Genomic DNA, 19,540 nt, shown 5'->3' with positions numbered 1-19,540 from the left:
CAGTAGTGAAATAATGACAATAAATACTTCTTAACAAAATTGGAGTAGAAATAGCATAAAATAATTGAAAGGGAAGGAAGGCATTTAATTAAAAATATGCTAAATTGTAAAATTGGAAACTTATTAAACTAATATTCTCCAAACAAATAATGATTATTTTATGAAACAAAATACTATAGCTTGCTTTAAGGGTCTGTTTTCAAAGAATTATATGCTCAGGAAGACATTGACAAAAGTAGCAATGCTTTACCTGATTATAGAAGAGGGTTCATGTGATTAAAAGGGGGGGGTGGACTATGAGGCTGAAGAGAGTGCAGTAGGCAGACACTTGTCTTGCATGTGGCTGACCCATGTTCAATGCCCAGCATCCTATATGATTCCCCAGCACTGCCAAGAGTAATTCTTGAGTGTAATTCTTGAGTAGTAACCCCAAGCATTGCTGCATATGGCCCCAAATTAAAAGGAGTGGGGGTTAAGATAAAAGGAAACTTTGAAAATATTAAAAAGGACTTTCCCATTTTCTCCTGCCCTACTCAGAGGCTGGCGTCTCTCTCTCTCTCTCTCTCTCTCTCTCTCTCTCTCTCTCTCTCTCTCTCTCTCTCTCTCTCTCTCTCTCCCCTCTCTCTCTCTCCCCTCTCTCTCCCCCCCCTCTTTCTCTCTCCCCCTCCCTCCCTCCCTCTCTCTCCTTTTCTCTCCCCCCTCTTTCCCCATCCCCTCCCTGGGGTGGGCTACTAAGAAAAAAAAGGGGGAAAAAAAGAAAATATTAAAAGAAACATCAAGAGTCACTAATAAGTAGCAATAAAGTTATCTTTAGTGCCCATTTACTTTCCTTTCAGAAATCTAACTATCCAGGCCTAAGCATTAGCAATGGGGGTCGGAGTGATAGCACAGCAGTAAGGCATTTGCCTTGCACGAGTCCAACACATGATTGACCCTGGTTCAAATCCCAGTATCCCATATGGTTCCCTGAGCCTGCCAGGAGCAACTTCTGAGCGCAAAGCCAATAGTAACCCCTGAGCGCTGCCAGGTGTGTAGAATATATTTCAGGTACAAAATTAAGTAGGAGGATGGATTCTTTGCAGAAGATAAGACAGCACATACTGAGAATGGTGCATTTGTTGCCAGACTAACTTATCTAGAATGGACAGGTTACAAATTAAAAAATAAAAAAAAGAAAGATGCCCATATCAAATTTCCATTTCCTATTTTAATAACTTGTTTACTTGACATTCTGTCCCCACTGAGCACGTTCTCACTGCTAATTCAGTGTATAGTTAATGCTTACTAAATAAATGAGCAAAGGAAGAACATATTTTTTCTTGTTGTTTCTTTATTTCTACAATATTAGTATTAGTATCATGCCCTCCATTAGCCTGAGGTCTACCCAATTCCACCCTTCATGATCGATTCACACCAGCACCCTCAGATCAGCGTACTATTATTGATCATATGTCAGGATTGCTTCCATAGGGACTGTCCGATTTCTTGCTGTGCTTCTTAATACTCTGCATAGAAGTGAGATCTTTGGGTGGTTTGGCCTAGATTGTCAATGTCTGATTCCAGTAGAGCAACTCTCATCAAGTACGAGGCTACCCAGGAGACCTTATTTGTTCAATGTTTTACACTGTAAGCCTATGTAAGAATTCTAAGACCAGACATTGTGCTCTTAAGAGTTTTCATAATTTCCTCCTAAAAAAAAAATCACTCTATTGTTGAGCAAAGAGAATGGGCCTAAGGAGTCCAATGGACTTAACTATAGTTGAAGAATTCTAATGGTGGACATGGTATGGCAACATGGTCACATTTATACCCTTATACACTAATGTAAGCTCAATAAAAATTAATATTGTATGTCTTTGTTTTTTAATCACTGTTTACAATATTAAAATTTATAATATGATCTAAAGATATTTTTCTTCACCATTTCCTCAAAATTTAAAATCACCAAGTGGTAGACATGGTATGGAAACATGGTCACATTTATGCTCTTATAAGCCAATGTTACCACAATAAAAAAATATTAATAGTGTGTCCTTATTTTTTAATTAGTGTTTATAATGTTAAAGTGTATAGTATGTTCTGAGGATATTTTCCTCACCATTCCCTCATTGCTGTTTATTTCCAAAATAAAAATTCAAAATCATAATCTGTAAGACAAGTGAAGATACATAATACAAATGAACTGAGCCTTCCTTTTACTTCTTACTTTCCAAACTTCCACATTAAGAGGATAGGACTGGATTCCTAAGTATCTCCAACAGTTTTTTATTTTAGCTATACTCTAGCTTAATATAATAATAATATTATTTTGTATATTATATTATATTATATTACATATTCTAGCTATATATAATAAAGCTGCTTTATTCTAGGAGGAACTAGAGATTTCTTTGAGGAGTTTATGTATTTTCTCCAATCCCCAGTCCAGCTTCCTAAAGATCCTTACGCCTACAGCTACCATGTATCACTCTATAAGCCCAAAGCTTCAGGTGAATCTTCAGGCATGGGATACAGGAAAAATCTCAAATTTGTGTATGAGGTCTAGTATCAAAATCAAAGAGTCTTTGAATTAAAAACAAATTTACTGAGTTCTATTCTTTTGACTTAGAAGAACAAGCCCATTCTTACAATATTTTATATAGCCTTATAAATTATATAGCACAATGAAATAAATGGTTTTATGGCAAAATTTATCTTTTAGAATGTGTAGTGTGCTACACTGAGATGCATAAAGTATCTTAAAATAATAAAATTGGATGAAGTAACCAACCCATCTCCCTATTTACCAAGCACTCACTATGAATATGAATTCTATAAAATAAAAATTGCCACAGGAAGATTCCAGGTTAGCCTTTAAAGCGAAGTATTGTACACTGCTAAAAACACACAAAATAAGCAGATAGTTGCAAAGAACAAAAACTATGCAACAGTGATACAAATATTGCCAAGAATCGAAAATATCAAAAGTATAACATCATGATATAACTAATATGAAAAAAAATTAAGCAAATGAGAAGTTTAGAAAAATGAACTAGAAATGATAAGAGGGAAGAAATTAATTTCTTACTATAAATAACGAGTCTTACTATTTAAGAAAAAATGTAGAATTATACTGTTACTATAAAACATCACCATTAAGCACACCATAGAATTTTCCTTTTATTCTGATGACTGACTCCTCCATCAATAAGTCAGAAGATATTTTTCTGAGCACTAGTCTGCTTACATGCTATAAGGAATGCTAAGAGAATGCAGGAATAAGGTAGGGTCACTGTCTAGTGATAGCTCATCCTAGGTGAAGATGCAAAATATGGCAAGCAATAGCAACTTGAAAGTAATGGACTAACAATACTAAAGTTGATAGGAAAAAGTTCTTATGAGTGTGTTTTAATAAGAGAAACTTACACTAAATAGAAGAGGAAATTTCCTTACAGAGGTAGAAATAATGATTTTATTCTGATTCTTCAAAGATTGTCTTAGGCAATCTATGTTTTCACTTATGGGATAAAGGAAGATGCTCAAGGGCCATGCAAAACTGAGAAGGGAAGACACATTTCTACCCCTCCTCTCACCAACAGTCCCCAAACACTGCAGCCAACATGGAGCAGAGGAGAAATATCACAATATTATCAAGTGATTAACCCCTCTCTGTCCATTTTCCTGTGATTCTTATACCACCTTAAAGAGGTGGAAGGAGCTATGCTAATTAAAACTAGAGTCCAAGAATGCAATTTCTCTCCATCAATAAGGAAAAAGGTAACAAGCAATTTTATAGCAAGGCTATGAGAAATTAGGTCAGTGTTTCCTTCAATGACCTCAACTCAATTTGACCGATTTAGATAACCACATAATGGGACCTAGAAAATTTACAAATAGGTTGCTGAACCATTTTGAGGGCTGAGATTCTTTGAGAATCATAGAAAAGAACTGGAAGCAAGAAAATGCCACTGCTGTTTCTGGAAAGTATATTCTGTTCATGTCACAAACTAGAGAGCTAGACAGAGTTCTTAGGTGAGATACTTATAAAGATATTATCCAAGAGATGATCTGTGAGAAACAAAAAGGGAAACACAAAGTCATGTCCAACTAGTCTAATCTGGCTTTGGCAGTATAACCAAGTGAAGTGCAGTGTGTGTAGATTCCAATGAGGCATGCATGATGCTAAAAGTCCCAGATGATAATCAGCACAGAAATGAAACCAGCAGAAGGGCAAATGCTGACACCAACAATGTACAACAGCTCAGCAAATGTGTTAATTTATAAAGATTTCCAGGACAAAGTCAGAATCCTGATCTAGTCCAATTGTAACTGGAATCTTGAACTGTTGTGCAAACAATATATCAGCAGACTCAAGCTCTTCAATGACTAAAAATGGGGAATTTACAAGATTAAAAAAAAATAAATACTAAAACACTGCTTATGCTGACTGAAGCAATGACCTGCCTCTAATGAGCTGAAAACACCTGGTGTAAGTATAGGGTCTTAAGTTTGGGTCAACTCAGCAGCAAACTGGATGGATAAATTATTTAGTTAGAAGCTTTTAAGCTGAAAAGTAGAATGGGTACATCATTAATGAGAAATTGTTACCCCCCAAAAAATATGGTGAATTTAATCTTTATTGATACTAATTTTAAGATGATAGAAATTGGCTAACAAGTTAGTGTCTCTCAAGTTTCTTTGGAAATATTCACTTCCAGTGATGGGTAGCACATTAATAAGAAAGGAAACAAATGTATATTCATTCAAAAGAGCATGAACGATATGTGTGTGAGCATATACATTCAGGAATTTGGTGAATATCCAAGCACAGAATATACATGTAATGATTGGCATCTTGTGCATCTTAGCTCAAAGCTTAGTGGGGATACAAAACAGTTACCTAAACCAGAAGAGGGAGTTTGACAGTAAGAAGGTTACAAAGGCAAGTAGAAGCCTGTGTCCCTCAGACATCAATGAACAAATAAGGATTAGAATGTATAGGCCATTATTTTCAGACACCCAGAAAAGAACAAAAACAAAGTTGTGCCACAGTTGCAATTCGTATATATATTATTTCGCTTTATTTTCTGAATTAAGTTTAGTAAACTGCTACATTCGTTTTAATGAAAACTAAAGCTTTGATACACAAGACAAGCTCGGATAAGTCTTTTCTGGGGGGAGCTAAAAGTGAAATGTCCAAAACTTCAATAACTGATTGCTTTAAAGATGATATAAAAGTATCAAGTAGCAAGAATGGCATACAAGTGACCCCACATGGGAGGAGGCTAGAATTGGTTTAAAAAAAAAATGCTTCCGGGGGCTGGAGAGATAGCACGGAGATAGGGCATTTGCCATGCATATAGAACATTCCTTGTATGTTCGAACCCTGACATCCAATATGGTACCCTAAGCCTGCCAGGAGCGATTTCTGAGCGTAGAGCCAGGAGTAACCCTTAAGCGCTGCCGGATGTGACCCAAAAACAAAAACAAACAAAAAAGAGCTTCTGAATTTTGAACTAAGTTAAGTCAAATTTTACAGAGAACAGTGTTGCTTAGGACTTTCCAGAGTCGTCTCATATTATATTGCTTTGTATAAAAAGGCATCATGAGCTGTAATCAGGCCCACAAATGCAGTCACCATGTTCAAACCAGGCCAGCTCCATAAGCTCACACTTTTCTAAAAACAAGATGTAGGGCCCGGAGAAATAGCACAGAAGCGTTTGCCTTGCAAGTAGCCGACCCAGGACCTAAGGTGGTTGGTTCGAATCCCGGTGTCCCATATGGTCCCCCCATGCTTGCTAGGAGCTATTTCTAAACAGACAGCCAGGAATAACCCCTGAGCACCGCCGGGTGTGGCCCAAAAAACAAAAACAAAAACAAAAATGTAAACAGCCATAATAATAATAAAAAAAAAAATCATGGGTATATCGGCCCAAGCAGCACAAAGCTGGCTATCTCAGGAGGAGAATGTGGGCAAAGCCACCAACTTGCCAATGTTATGCTTGCTGCCTCCACCACCAGAATTACCAGTTCTCAGATGGCCTGCCTCATCACTGACCTTCTAAGATTCCCTGTGGGACACCGATATGACCACACTTCAGGAATGCCAGGTATTGGGCAGAAATCACCAACTTTTATTTGGAGCAAGCATGCATCTTCCCCTGTATCTCCCTTCTTCCTGGAAACCCTGCAGCTGTAGCCATGCCTACAAGTGGGGTTGCCATGTTCAAATTAAGCCTTCTTCCAGGAAGCCCTGCAGCTGAGTATATGCCCCTGAAATTAATAGTATCAAAGCTCGAATTTCTGAACAACTTCATTTGTTTGATGCTGTCATCCCTAAGCAACACCCCGATTTAACAGACTGTACATATAACAATTTACTGAATCTTCTCATTATTGCATTATTGACTTCATTGGTGATACAATAATTTTCACAAATAAACTTGCTATTGTATTTTTCTATTCTTTCTTCCTTTCTTTCTTTCCTTTTTTCTTTCATTTTATTTTTTTCCATTTCATTTCAATAGCTTTGTTTTCACTTATCTGGAAACAAATGTATTATGATTATGTCAAGCATGTTATACATTTTCTTTAAACAAATAAAAATTTATTTATTTATTTATTTATTTTTTGGGTTTTTGGTTTTTGGGCCACACTCAGCAGTGCTCGGGGGTTACTCCTGGCTGTCTGCTCAGAAATAGCTCCTGGCAGGCACGGGGGACCATATGGGACACCAGGATTTGAACCAACCACCTTTGATCCTGGATCAGCTGCTTGCAAAGCAAACGCCGCTGTGCTATCTCTCCGGGCCCCAAATAAATAAAAATTTTTAAATAAAAAGGCATGACTTGAGGGCTAAGAATCAAAGCCACTGCTAAGAGAATGATGAATACTAGAAATCTTAGTGCTGTCTGGAAGTGCTTTCTCAATTTATCATAGCCACATTATTTACTAGATTTCAGTTGTTCAGGTCTGTCTTTATCATTTTCTTAAATTAAATTCTTTGGAATCATAGACATTCTTTAGGGAAGGCTACAAATTTTTTTTCTCTCTTCACTATAATCTCTCTAAGAGAAATGTTTCATGTGTATGAAACTGTTAGCATTATTCTCTATGTGTTTCTCACTTTTATAGTGAAAGTCACTGAAATTTTTCTATTCATGGCTCTAGGGTATACATATATTCTGGTATATTACTAAAAGATTTGCCTATAGGTTATGGTTTAATATAATGTCAGAAATATGACATCTTTAATCTTTTTAACCATACATAATACTAATTCAGAAAATCATTTCTTGGTTTATTTTTCTGAAATAAATGATCAAAAAATACTATAAATTTCTCTGTTTACTCACTACTACTCTTATCCTCCCTTGCTGAGTATACTTTTTGTCTCATTCTAGCAAGTAAAATTAGCTTTCCATTATGTTGTTTTTCTTTCTTCCAGTAAAACACATAACTTTATTTTGAAATTCAAAATCTTTTGACAACTGATGACAATTTCAAGATTGATCTTGTCTGTAAGAAATTAAGAAAAATAAAAGGTACAGAAAAAAAGTAGAAGTTTAAATCAGTAAAACTATAATGATAGGATGATAATGTTTTATTACCTAAGTACTATTCTAAGAATAAAGACAGAAAAACATTGAATATTCTGTGTAGTCAAGGCTATTAGTTTGTTTATAATGAAACTGAAGCTAATATTACAAAAAAATGAATGAGGAACTTAGAAAATAGGAAAATGCCTCAAAAAATACCTTCAGTACCAATTGAAATTTATTCTACAATTCTAAGAGTATCAGGTAAACTTTTCACAGTTGCAGATTTAAAATATCCTAGAAGAACATTACCAAAACCTTCAACAGTTTATGAAATTTAGAAACACTTAGTTACATACTAATCAGACAGACCTTTCAAAAAAATTTAAATTTTCTGGCAAGTTTGTTGAGGAGGCTGCATGACAAGCAGAACCGTAATTCTAGAGAACAGACTCTGTACAGCAATTAAATGTTTTTGACTTACACAATTGTTTCACATTCAAAAGATCAATACAAAATAACCTTAAATAAAAATAATCAAAAGGTATGGATGTAATTTTCAAAAATACAAATGGTCACTAATAAGGCACTCAATGTCCTTGGTAATTAGAAAAATTCAAACATCAATGATATACAATACACAATTGCCATAATAGCAAGGCAGTCACCAATGCCAAATTTTGGCAAGATTACAGAACAACCATAGATATTTTTTTTTTTTTTTTGGTTTTTGGGCCACACCCGGCGGTGCTCAGGGGTTACTCCTGGCTGTCTGCTCAGAAATAGCTGCTGGCAGGCACGGGGGACCATATGGGACACCGGGATTTGAACCAACTGCCTTTGGTCCTGGATCGGCTACTTGCAAGGCAAATGCTGCTGTGCTATCTCTCCGGGCCCACAACCATAGATATTTTAAGTTGGTTATGTGTAGAGAGGAATCATCATTTTGGACTACACGTTTTGCATTTATCTCATTAAACTGCTAGTATATGTTTCTTAAACCCCAGCCTGGATCCTTTTGTAGTTATGTTGTCTTACTCATCAACACTAACTAAGGACCTCTAAGTATGATCGTGGCAGCTTTTTTTGTGAAAGCTTTAACTAGCAAATAAGCTAAAAATTAGTAAAACAAATACATTTTGTTATATTCAAGTAATAGCATGTTAGCACATGTAACAATAACTGGTAACAACATAAATGAATATTCCTATACAAGAATGATTCATAATAAGCATAATACTGAATAAAAGACAAGTCATTATAGAACATTAGAATTCCATTTAGGTAAACTTAAAGATACACAACTACCATGTCACCACAGTCAGAATGAGAGTTATTTCTACTAGGGCAGAAACATCTGGCATGCTGCCATGACATGGACAGAGTTGATATATATATATATATATATATATATATATATATATATATATATTTGCTTTCCAACATTTTTAACTTGCATATACATTGTATGCAATGTACATTGTATGCAATCTTCCACAGTTACTTTTTCAGGAAAGAAAAGTACAAATAGGGGCTAGAGAGATAGCACAGCAGTAGGGCATTTGTCTTGCATGCAGCTGATCTGGATGAATGGTGGTTCGAATCTGATATCCCATATGGTCCCCGTGCCTACCAGGAGCAATTTCTGTGCACAGAATCAGGAGTAACCCCTGAGTGCTGCCAGGGAATGTTCCAAAAACCAAAAACAAACAAAAAAAGAGAGAGAGAAAAGTACAAATAATGTAATAAACATAAGATTTTCTTACTAAGTGATCCTTAGTAGTGCAATGATTTCAAATTTTTAAAGAAAATAGTGTTTTTATACCTTAAATAGTAACAATCACTTTTCAACTATTCCTGGAGGTAAAACCAGGAAAAATACAAAATACAATTTTGACTAGGAAGGGAATTTAAAGAAATTGATTTCAATTAAAGGGGTTGTCATTATAAAGCAAGATGCCTCCACACTACATCATTTACAAAAAAAAATTAAAAATAAAATACAGTGTTAATATACAGAGTTAATACAATTCATGCCTAGGACTCCACATGGATGGTGCTGCATAGTTTAATGGACCATTCACATGGTTCCTGTAATAAGAGGTATAGCTTTGCAACATTGCTAATAAAAACTAAGGACAATTCTATGCTGGATAAACACATGCAGTTGGGTTAAACCCTTAAAAATTATTATCATTGGGGCTGGAGAGATAGCATGAAGGTAAGGCATGCAGAAGGATGATGATTCAAATCCTGGCATCCCATATGGTCCCAGCCTGCCAGGAACGATTTCTGAGTTTAGAGCCAGGAGTAACCCCTGAGCGCTGCTGGGTGTGACCCAAAAACCGAAAAAAAAAATTACCATTGTTATTTTGGTTTTGAGTCACACAGACTGTATGCATGTGACTCAATGTTCACTGTTCATACCTGGCTGAGCTTGTGGGACCAAATGAAGTTCTTGGGATTTATTTTAGATTGGTAACATGCAGATATTTAATAGGGTGAAAATAGAAATAAAACCTTGAGGGGAGATGACTGAATTAAAAGGCGAAATAAGTTTACATTTGCACTCATTTCCAAGGCACAAAGCTATGAAATAATGGAAGCAGCATTTGGATTTTTCAATGTAAAATAATTACCCAGACTAGAATTTTTTTAAATGCCATCAGTGAGTCAACAGTCAGAAAAATAATGGCTACATACAGATTTGTGGTAAAAGTCAGAGAAAGACATTATACAAAGGAGGAAGAGGCTTGCTTGAAACACTAGAGCTGCAGGTTCCAGAGCAAGCAGGCAGCAGTTCACTAGGCTCTGAAAGGGGAGAATGGGAGCTCAGTTGAGAGGTCAATTGCCACTTTGCACATGCTCTAAAGGTCAAGCACTTCCTGTAGGCAAAAGGTGCCATGCAGACAAGGCCTCACCTGCCTAGAAGCCAAGGAAACCTGGTCCCCTAAATAGAAAAAGTAAAGTGAAATAGGTAGAAGGAACATCCTTGATGTTTATATTGAAAATTGTACAGAGAGAGAGAGAGAGAGAGAGAGAGAGAGAGAGAGAGAGAGAGAGAGAGAGAGAGAGAGAGAGAGAGAGAGAGAGAGAGAGAGAGAGAGAACTTTCAATTAGGGACTAGTGAGAAGTGAGATAGTACAGTATGTAGGGATTTTGCCTGGCACATGGCCAGCCTAGGTTTGAACCCTATTATTCCAAATGGTCCCCTACGCACTACCAGGAGTGATTATTAGGTGCAGAACTAGGAGTAACCCCTGAGCATGGCCTCAAAACAGAAAGTAAAAATAATAAATTAAAACCGTGTTAGTGTTCTTATTTCATTTGATAGAAATAAATGTTTACAGTGTAAGTCCAGGAAATTGTGTTTTTCTTAGTAATATCATAGTGCAGCAGAGTCTACTCTTACAATAAGTGGGGCATGCAGGTATGGGGTTTGGGGAGGCCCCATGCCGGAGGCCCTCTCCCTAGCCTGGGGAGTGCTGGGAGGCTTGGCAGGCCCCCAGCCATCCTGACTCCAGGCCTTCCCTGGGTGCCAGCTCAGATGGCCAGAAGTGGGTTCAGGTGGACTCTCAGGGGTCCTCAGGCTTCCCCCCTCTCTCTGTACTCCAGGGGGTGGTGCATGGGGAAGAGTTTGGGCAGATATCTGGCTTCCGATTTTCTTCGATTCTGGAGGTCAGCTCTTGCCAGGTATGGGGTTTGGGGAGGCCCCATGTCAGAGGCCTTCTCCCTAGCCTGGGGAGAGCTGGGAGGCTTGGCAGGCCCCCAGCCGTCCCCTTCAGCCCCCCTGGGTGCTGGCTCAGATGGCCAGAAGTGGGTTTAGGTGGATTCTTAGGGGTCCTCAGGCTTCCCTCCTCCTTCCATACTCCAGGGGGAAGGTGCATGGGGAGGAGGGCGGGCAGATATCTGGCTTCCGGTTTCCCCTTTGATTTTGAAGGCCAGTTCTTCTCAGGTATGGAGTTTGGGAGTCCCCATGCCGGAGGCCTTCCTAGGCTGGGGAGAGCTGTGATGCTTGGCAGACCCCCTTCAGTCCCTCTCTTTTTCCCTAGACTCCAGACCTTCCCTGGGCACCAGTCCAGGTGGGCTCTAAAGGGGTCATCAGGCTTTCCCCCTACCTCTCCCTACAGCTTTGGGAGAAGGGCGGGTCGTTCTAGCACTGATTTATGTTGGGACAGTCACTGGAAATTTTTTCTCCTTGATCTCCTATTGATAGTATAGTATGCATATAGTTTATATATGTATTGTGTATTATATATGTATTATAACCTTGATACTGCCCTTACAAAGCTCATTTCTAATCTTTTACTGCCTCAGTCCCAACCCTTATTTCCCCCCATCTTCCCATGTAGGTGCAGCTCATAACATGAAGCTCACCACATAGTGATGAATGCAGTTAGAAAAATAACTACACTGAAAACTATCATAACAATGTGAATGAATGAGAGAAATAGAAAGCCTGTCTTGAGTACAGGTGTGGGTGGGGTGGGGAGGAAGGAGATCTGGGAAATTGGTGGTGGGAATCTTGCACTGGTGAAGGGGGGTGTTCTTTACATAACTGTTTTCATACAACTACAATCATATTTGTAATCACGGTGTTTAAATAAAGATAATTAAAACAATAAGTGGGGCATGTGGCAAGTGAGATCGTATAAGACTTCAAAGGAAAAATATCTTTTTAAAATTATATTTGTTTAAAAAATTATATTTGTTTATAGTTTATCTAGTTCCATATTGAAAATTGTTATAAATAAAATGTAAACTACATAAAATAAAATAAATAAAAATTGTTTTATTTACCATGACAAACTTGTACTCTGCAGTATTTGTTAACAGCTTTTTTTTCTGTATACTTTTATGATTATAAATCATTACAACAGTTCTATAAAAGTCAAAAGGCTTTAGATGAATCAGAATAAAAGATATTAGAAGCAAAATCTTAAAAAGCCTGTAGTTTCTTTCTTTGAAACCCTGAGATCATTAGGCTGTGAAAAACAGATTTGGATTGAAAGAAGCCATGTACAAGCCAGAACAACCTCACAGCAGATAAGGCCTTTGCATTCATGTGGACAATCTGCGTTCAATTTTGTGTACCCCTTTTTTGTCCTACAAGGCTGAAAGGAGTGAATCCTGAATAGAGAAGCCAGGAGTTACACCTGTCCACATCTGAGTGTGGCTACCCCCCCAAAAAAATGCCTTAAAAATACAAACTCAACCCAGAGATTGATCCAGACATTCATTTCAAGAGCTAAGAATATAAAAATCAGGCCACCTTGAAAGCCCTGTCCTGGCCAAGTCACCAGCTGATTGTCCTCATCTGAGAGTGCTCAAGCAAGTCATACAGAAAAATCACAAAGGATATACAAATGTGAGATATTAAATCATAGCTGTTAAAAAAAAAGTCTGAGACAGTGCATAAATGAAGTTTTAAAAATTAAATAGTTTATTACCCTCCCCCCAAACTTGGGATTTTTGGGGGCAGCATGTTGTTGTTTACATTATCAGTAATGCTTACTTTTTCTTGGTGTGGGGGGAAAAGAGGGTTTGGAGGATCCACATCTGGTGAGACTGACGAGTTACTTCTGGCTCTGCATGAAGGAATTAGGCCAAGTGGTGCTGAGGGGACCATATGGGATGCTGGGGATCAAGCCTGGGTCAGCTAAGTGCAAGATAAAGAGGTAAAGGCCCTAACCACTGTACATTCATTAGGACTAAATGCTTTCTTCTTAGTCAATAACAATCTATTATTTTTTCCATCTCTTACCCTCAAATTTTATTTATTTACTTATTTATTTACTTATTTATTGATTTATTTATTTAGGGTTTTGAGTTACATCAGGTGGTGTTCTAGTATCACTTCAGGGGGACCATAAAAGATGAAAGGCAGGCCCGGAGAGATAGCACAGCAGTGTTTGCCTTGCAAGCAGCCGATCCAGGACCTAAGGTGGTTGGTTCGAATCCCAGTGTCCCATATGGTTCCCCGTGCCTGCCAGGAGCTATTTCTGAGCAGAGAGCCAGGAGTAACCCCTGAGCACCGCCGGGTGTAACCCAAACCCCCCCCCAAAAAAGATGAAAGGCATCAAATCCAGTCAGCTACATACAAGGCAAGCAAATTACCCTTTGAATTATCATTCTGGCCCCGTTATCCTAGAAGTTATTTTAAATTTAGCTAATTATGGGGCCAGAGAGATAGCATGGAGGTAAGGCGGTTGCCTTTCATGCAGGAGGTCATTGGTTCAAATCCCGGTGTCCCATATGGTCCCCAGTGCCTGCCAGGAGCAATTTCTGAGCCTGGAGCCAGGAATAACCCCTGAGCACTGCTGTGTGTGACTCAAAAACCACCAAAAAAAAAAAAAAAAAAAGCTAATTATCAGTAAATATATGGTACACAAAGAAACAGTAATGAATCTTAAAATTAATATTACAGATATCTTTTGTTCTTTGCATAGAACCTTTTGTAGTATAAGCCTTTAATGAACAATCTTAAAAAAATATCATTGCTTGAAAGCTGGCCAACATGGGAGAAGAGGACAGGCCAAGCCCCCAACCTACTGAAGACATGGTTTCTGCCTCCATCACCTAGAATCACCTTTTCCACAATAGTCTGCCTCATCATTAACCTTTTACATTCCCTGCAGGGACATCAATCTGACCAAATTTTGAGGATACCAGTTGGGGCTAATACCATTACAGATTTTGGAGTGGATGTAGACACCCTGCCTTCCTTCTTCCAGGAGGACTGGCAACTGAGTACATGCCTCCAAAAGTCATAGTTTCAGTAATAGTGCTTTGAATTTTTGGACATCATTTGTTTGATGTCATCAACTTAACAAAATGGACAGCTAACAACAAGAGCTTACTAAACATTCTGTTATTGTATCAGTGACTTCATTGAAGATAAAATAATTTTCACAAATGTGCTTGCCACTGTACTTTTCTTTCTTTTTATTTTTACTTCATTCTCTTCTATTTTATTTTTTTTCCTATTTATTCTTTTTTAAAATAACTGCTTTCACTTATCTGGAAACAAATGCATTATGATCAACGATGTCTACTATGTGATGCATTTTCTTAAGTAAGTTAAAAATATAATCCATCACTAAAAAATAAATAATCTCTTGAGTCAGATTCAAGATGATTTGGAACCAATGAATAACAAATGATAAAATGGTAAATATAAAAAATGAAGGGGGAATTAACTTACATTATTCAAAATATTATGTGACTAAAAACATTTTATGTTGAATTTAAAGCTCCATTGATTTGATTATATATTGCTACTATAAGTATGAAAAAGAGTTTCTAGGGAAGCTACAAAAATGAATAAGTCCCTGGCCTCCAAGACAAATAAACAAATTTAAAATTTACCTTGAGATAAACAAGCCATTAAGACCATGTACTCAAAGTAGGGTCACACAAAGCATGTTAAATGAGGACAATATTCCAGGTGCAGCAGAAGGATCCAGGTGGGAGAAGGCTAACCTATATTGTACTAATTATATTAAGTTTTTATATTAAAACTTGCTTAATAGATGGCTCAAAAACCTCCACAGGCTTATTGTTTTCTATCATTTTCAATTAAGGGGATGATAAGCCATATCAAACCTCAAGCTGTTTAAATAAAAGATTTGTTTTTATCATCAGTTTGCTAGATCAAATGCTAGAGTTAACAAAGATTAAAGACTAATGAAATCAGTAGCACAGCACATATGGGGATTCAGATGTATGGTAATTTATAAGGGAATTACTAGAGGCAATATAAACAAAGTAGAATTATTTAATTAAGAACTTAGTCATTTAATAAAATTTATGATGTGTATTAAAATAATAAGTATACAATCTAAAATGAACCACTATGTTACATGGAGGTTATCTTTTTAGTTCATAGTACTGATTTTCTTTTTATGTGAACTACCTGAACAATTTTTCAGGACTGGGATTTACAAAAGTTTGCATGGTTGATAATAATTTAGAAGTTCTGTATTATACCTCTTAGAAGTCCAGTGTCAGACTTCCATTTGAATAATAAATTAATTCATTTTCAATATTGATGATTGCATTTAAAACAAAAATGCCTCAAGACTGCTTCAAGTAGTGCCATTATGTCAAAAACAAGATTCATCTTCCTCTTGGAATTCCAAGAAACATATCATTTACAGTATTACCTGTTGATTAGATACAATGGCAATAAATTGAACTTATAAGAAATGTAAGCTTCAGGTCCCAAAGACTTCTTAATCAGAATCTCTGTGAGAATTAGGTCTTCAGGTTTTGTGGATATCTCCAAATTCAAGAATAGCAGAGTGGAATAGCTCAAAATCCTTGAGAAAAATATTGAAGAAAATGAATCTACTTAATCTCATTCTAATGCAGCCTCTACTCTTTTTGAAGGCGATCCACAAAAATCTCTAAAGCATCTACAGTAATATAATAACCATTATCTTTAATGAATTAACTCAGCTACCTAGCAAGTGGTTATTGTTCCATCTTTCATAATTAAAATTGGCCCTCATTAGCTTTTAATGAAGTCAGTCTACTATGAAGAAAAACATTAATTAAACACTTTAAAGAAAAAAGGTAAATAAAAATTAAGTTATTTTCTTTCTTTCTTTCTTCTGTTTTTTTGGGGTTTGTTTGTTTGTTTGTTTTGGTTTTTGGATCACACCTGGTGCTGCTCAGGGATTACTCCTGGCTCCACACTCAGATATCGCTCCTGGCAGGCTCAGAGGACCATATGGGATGGTGGGATTTGAACCACAGACCTTCTGCATGCAAGGCAAATGCCTTACCTCCATGCTATCTCTCCGGCCCCCATTATTTTCTTTTTTGTTGTTGTTGGTGGTGGTGGTTTTTGGTTTTGGGGCCACTCCTGGCGGTGCTCAAAGGTTACTCCTGGCTGTCTACTCAGAAATAGCTCCTGGCAGGCACGGGGGACCATATGGGACACCGGGATTCGAATCAACCACCTTTGGTCCTCGATCGGGTGCTTGCAAGGCAAACGCCGCTGTGCTATCTCTCCGGGCCCCAGCCCCAGTTATTTTCAATAAATATTCCTGCACACAAAATTAAGCATAAAAAATATTTTGGCTATTAAAGTGGGTGCCAATCTCTTGGAAAACTTAGCTTCCAAATAAAATAAATGATACACCAGGAAAAGAACCCATCTTCCTTAAGATTAGCTGCAAACTATATTCATAATTTTCATGTTAATCTCATAAACATTGATATATAACAGTTAAGAGAATATATGGTTCACATTGGTGCTTTGGTAAAGCAGATCAACTCATCAGGGATATTAAAAATATCTGCCTAAAATACATAGTTTAGGATAGATGTTAAACCTCAGAGTGTCTTTCTAAAAAGCACAGATAAAAAAGAAAAGCTCTAATTCTCAAATTTGACCTAAATCTATGGTTTTTAATAATGCTGACTTAAATTCTGGGGAAATATTTCTCAGGTAATATGCTTTCAGCTTGCATGTGTCTGATCTGAGCTCTATTCTTGTCAACATTAGGTGCACCTAAGAAGTTTTGATATTGGGGCTAGAAGATACCTTCACCCTCTCAAAAAACTTAATCCACACCAGAGTAAATGATAATACTGCATTATGTAAAATTACTCTACTTTTAAATTAATTTTAAATTATGTAAAATTTCACAAGGAGACAACTAAGTAGTATGATGCACAGGAAAGGAAAAAGTCTATCTCAATTTTGTTTTTATCTAGGGAAGTGAAAAAGTGAAGATTAGAAAAATCTATGCTGTATTTTTCACTCTCAAGAACATGATGGTTTCCTTTTTATCTCCAATGATGGTGGAATGGATGCTCAATCTACAACAAGCTGTAAAGTGGAGACCAGTTGCACTAGCATTCTGGGAGGTAAAGGAGGGAGATATGGGATGCATACTGGGAACAGGGGCGGAGGGAGGACAGCACTGGTGGTGGGAATGCCCCTCATTCATTGTCAGTATGTACCATAAATGATGCAGTGAAAGATTTGTAAAGCACTTTGGTCACAATAAAAATTAAAAAAAAAAAAAGAAGAAGAAGAAGAAGAAGAACATGATGATCTTGGTTGCCATGTTCACACAGACTAACTCAACAGACTCATTCTTTCCTCGAAAGCAATCTAAGCTAACTCTCAAAAAATCTTGGATACACTGGCTACACAGCTGAAACCTGGCAATCTTAGGAGAAGACAGGACAAGCCCCAACCCTGGTGAAGACACCCCTGGCTGCATCCATCACCCATAAATGCCTCTTGGACCTGCTTAACCACTCCCCTACAATTTTCTGCAAAAACACCAATCTAACCAAATCCAGTATGCTGCTATTCAGGCTGAAATCACCAGAGCTTTCCTGGAGGCACCCTGCCCCTTCATTTGCCTACTTCTGGTAGTTGTAACCATGCTCCCCTCACCCACACTCCCCAAAGAGCCACAGTATCAGTAACAGTGCTCTTAATTCCTAGACAACTTCATTTGCTTCATGCTGTCATCCCTACAGGAACACACCAAATTAGATGGCCAATGTGTAGCTGAGGTCACTTAATATTTGGAAACAAAATAACAGAATTAACAGCTAGTAAAAGGAGCTTACCAAATAAAACCTTTTGCAAATGTCTTAATGATTGCATTAGAGATAAAACAATTTTCACAAATTTTCTTTTCTTTCTTATTTTTTAGTTTCTTCTCTTCCTTTTTATTTTCTTCTTCTTTCTACTCTAAATATCTTTGCTCTCAATTATCTGGAAACAAATATATTACAGTCAACTATGTGATGAATTTTCTTTTAAGTAAAAAAGAAAAAAGAAAAAGATAATCTTAAAAATCCTGTTGAAGCTTTTGTTTTGGGGTTTGGGCCAAACGTAAACTGCTCAGTATTTACATCTAGTTCTGTATTAGGGATCACTCCTAGCAGTTTCAGGGGACCAAATATGGTGAAAGGATCAAAGAAACGTAGGTAGGGACATGCATGACAAGTACCTTACTAACTGCCAAACCCAATTTACTCTCGTGACTAGAGTGATTTCAAATCACTGTAATGAATTTTTGGTCAGTCCTTGTCTCAAGTACTTGTTCTCAAGCCAGTTTTGAAATTTAAGGAAAGGAATTAACATAAAATTCATATAAATGAAAATTTAGTGCAAAGGCATTTTAGAATATGATAAAAACAGCTGTAGATTTAAAGCTGTTCATGGATGGTTTAAATCCATCCAATCCACAGATCTTGACCTGGTGCTACCTCTATATGCATGCTGCTTAAATTTGATTTTGTCAATAATCCCTGGATTAAATAAACTTTTTGCAGTACCACAACTAAATTCTGGCATTTAAATTAATCATTTTTCAAATTTTGCTTTAAAAATGACTTAATTAAATAATCTAAAATGTAAATAATTTCAAAACCAAGAATCAAGATAATTGATTCAGTACTCCACAGCATTTGACAAATGTCCGTATTTTGCAGATTTTATAATATATTTTAATATAAAAATAAAATATGATAATATAGTACTTTCTGTATTTCTAGTATCTAGTATGCTCACCCTAAGGGCATACTGCATAAAAGTGATTCACAAAGTTCATAGTTGGGTTTTTAGACTACTATGTGCTAGCACCAATCTCACCACCAGTTTTCCCTCCATCAGGGTCCCCAGGTTTTTTCCCATCTTCCCACCTCCATTCCCACATTTCCACTTTGACAGGCACAAAGTTTGATTGTGGAACTTTGAAACTCTTGACTTCAGTGTTGACTCTGTGGTCTGGATATTTAGCTGTACCTACTCTTTTATATCACCAATTTACTCAGATCCTCCTTGACACCTGCTCTCCACTATTTCCCATCTTTTGATTCCTTCCCTTCTCTATTTTCCACTCAGCACTCTGAAACAAGATTGATCTTGGGGGAGAAGGGGTCACGTTTTGCCCCCTTACTTCTGGCTCTGCTCTCAGGAATTACAAATGATGGTGCATAGATGATCATATTGGATGCAGATAGAAACCAGGTTAGTAGTGTGCACA

At 37.0% G+C, this 19,540-nt stretch overlaps 1 protein-coding gene across 6 annotated transcripts in view; it reads right to left on the bottom strand.

The window, feature by feature from the left end:
• The window catches only part of PKP4 (plakophilin 4), a 292,898-nt gene that overhangs the window by 188,356 nt on the left and 85,002 nt on the right, over nt 1-19,540 (bottom strand). The window lies entirely within an intron of this gene.

The sequence above is a fragment of the Suncus etruscus genome, chromosome 5, assembly GCF_024139225.1.
Source record: "Suncus etruscus isolate mSunEtr1 chromosome 5, mSunEtr1.pri.cur, whole genome shotgun sequence".
Taxonomy (NCBI): Eukaryota; Metazoa; Chordata; class Mammalia; order Eulipotyphla; family Soricidae; genus Suncus; species Suncus etruscus.
Note: the sequence above shows the minus strand (reverse complement) of the source record. Positions and strands in the feature narration are given on the sequence as shown.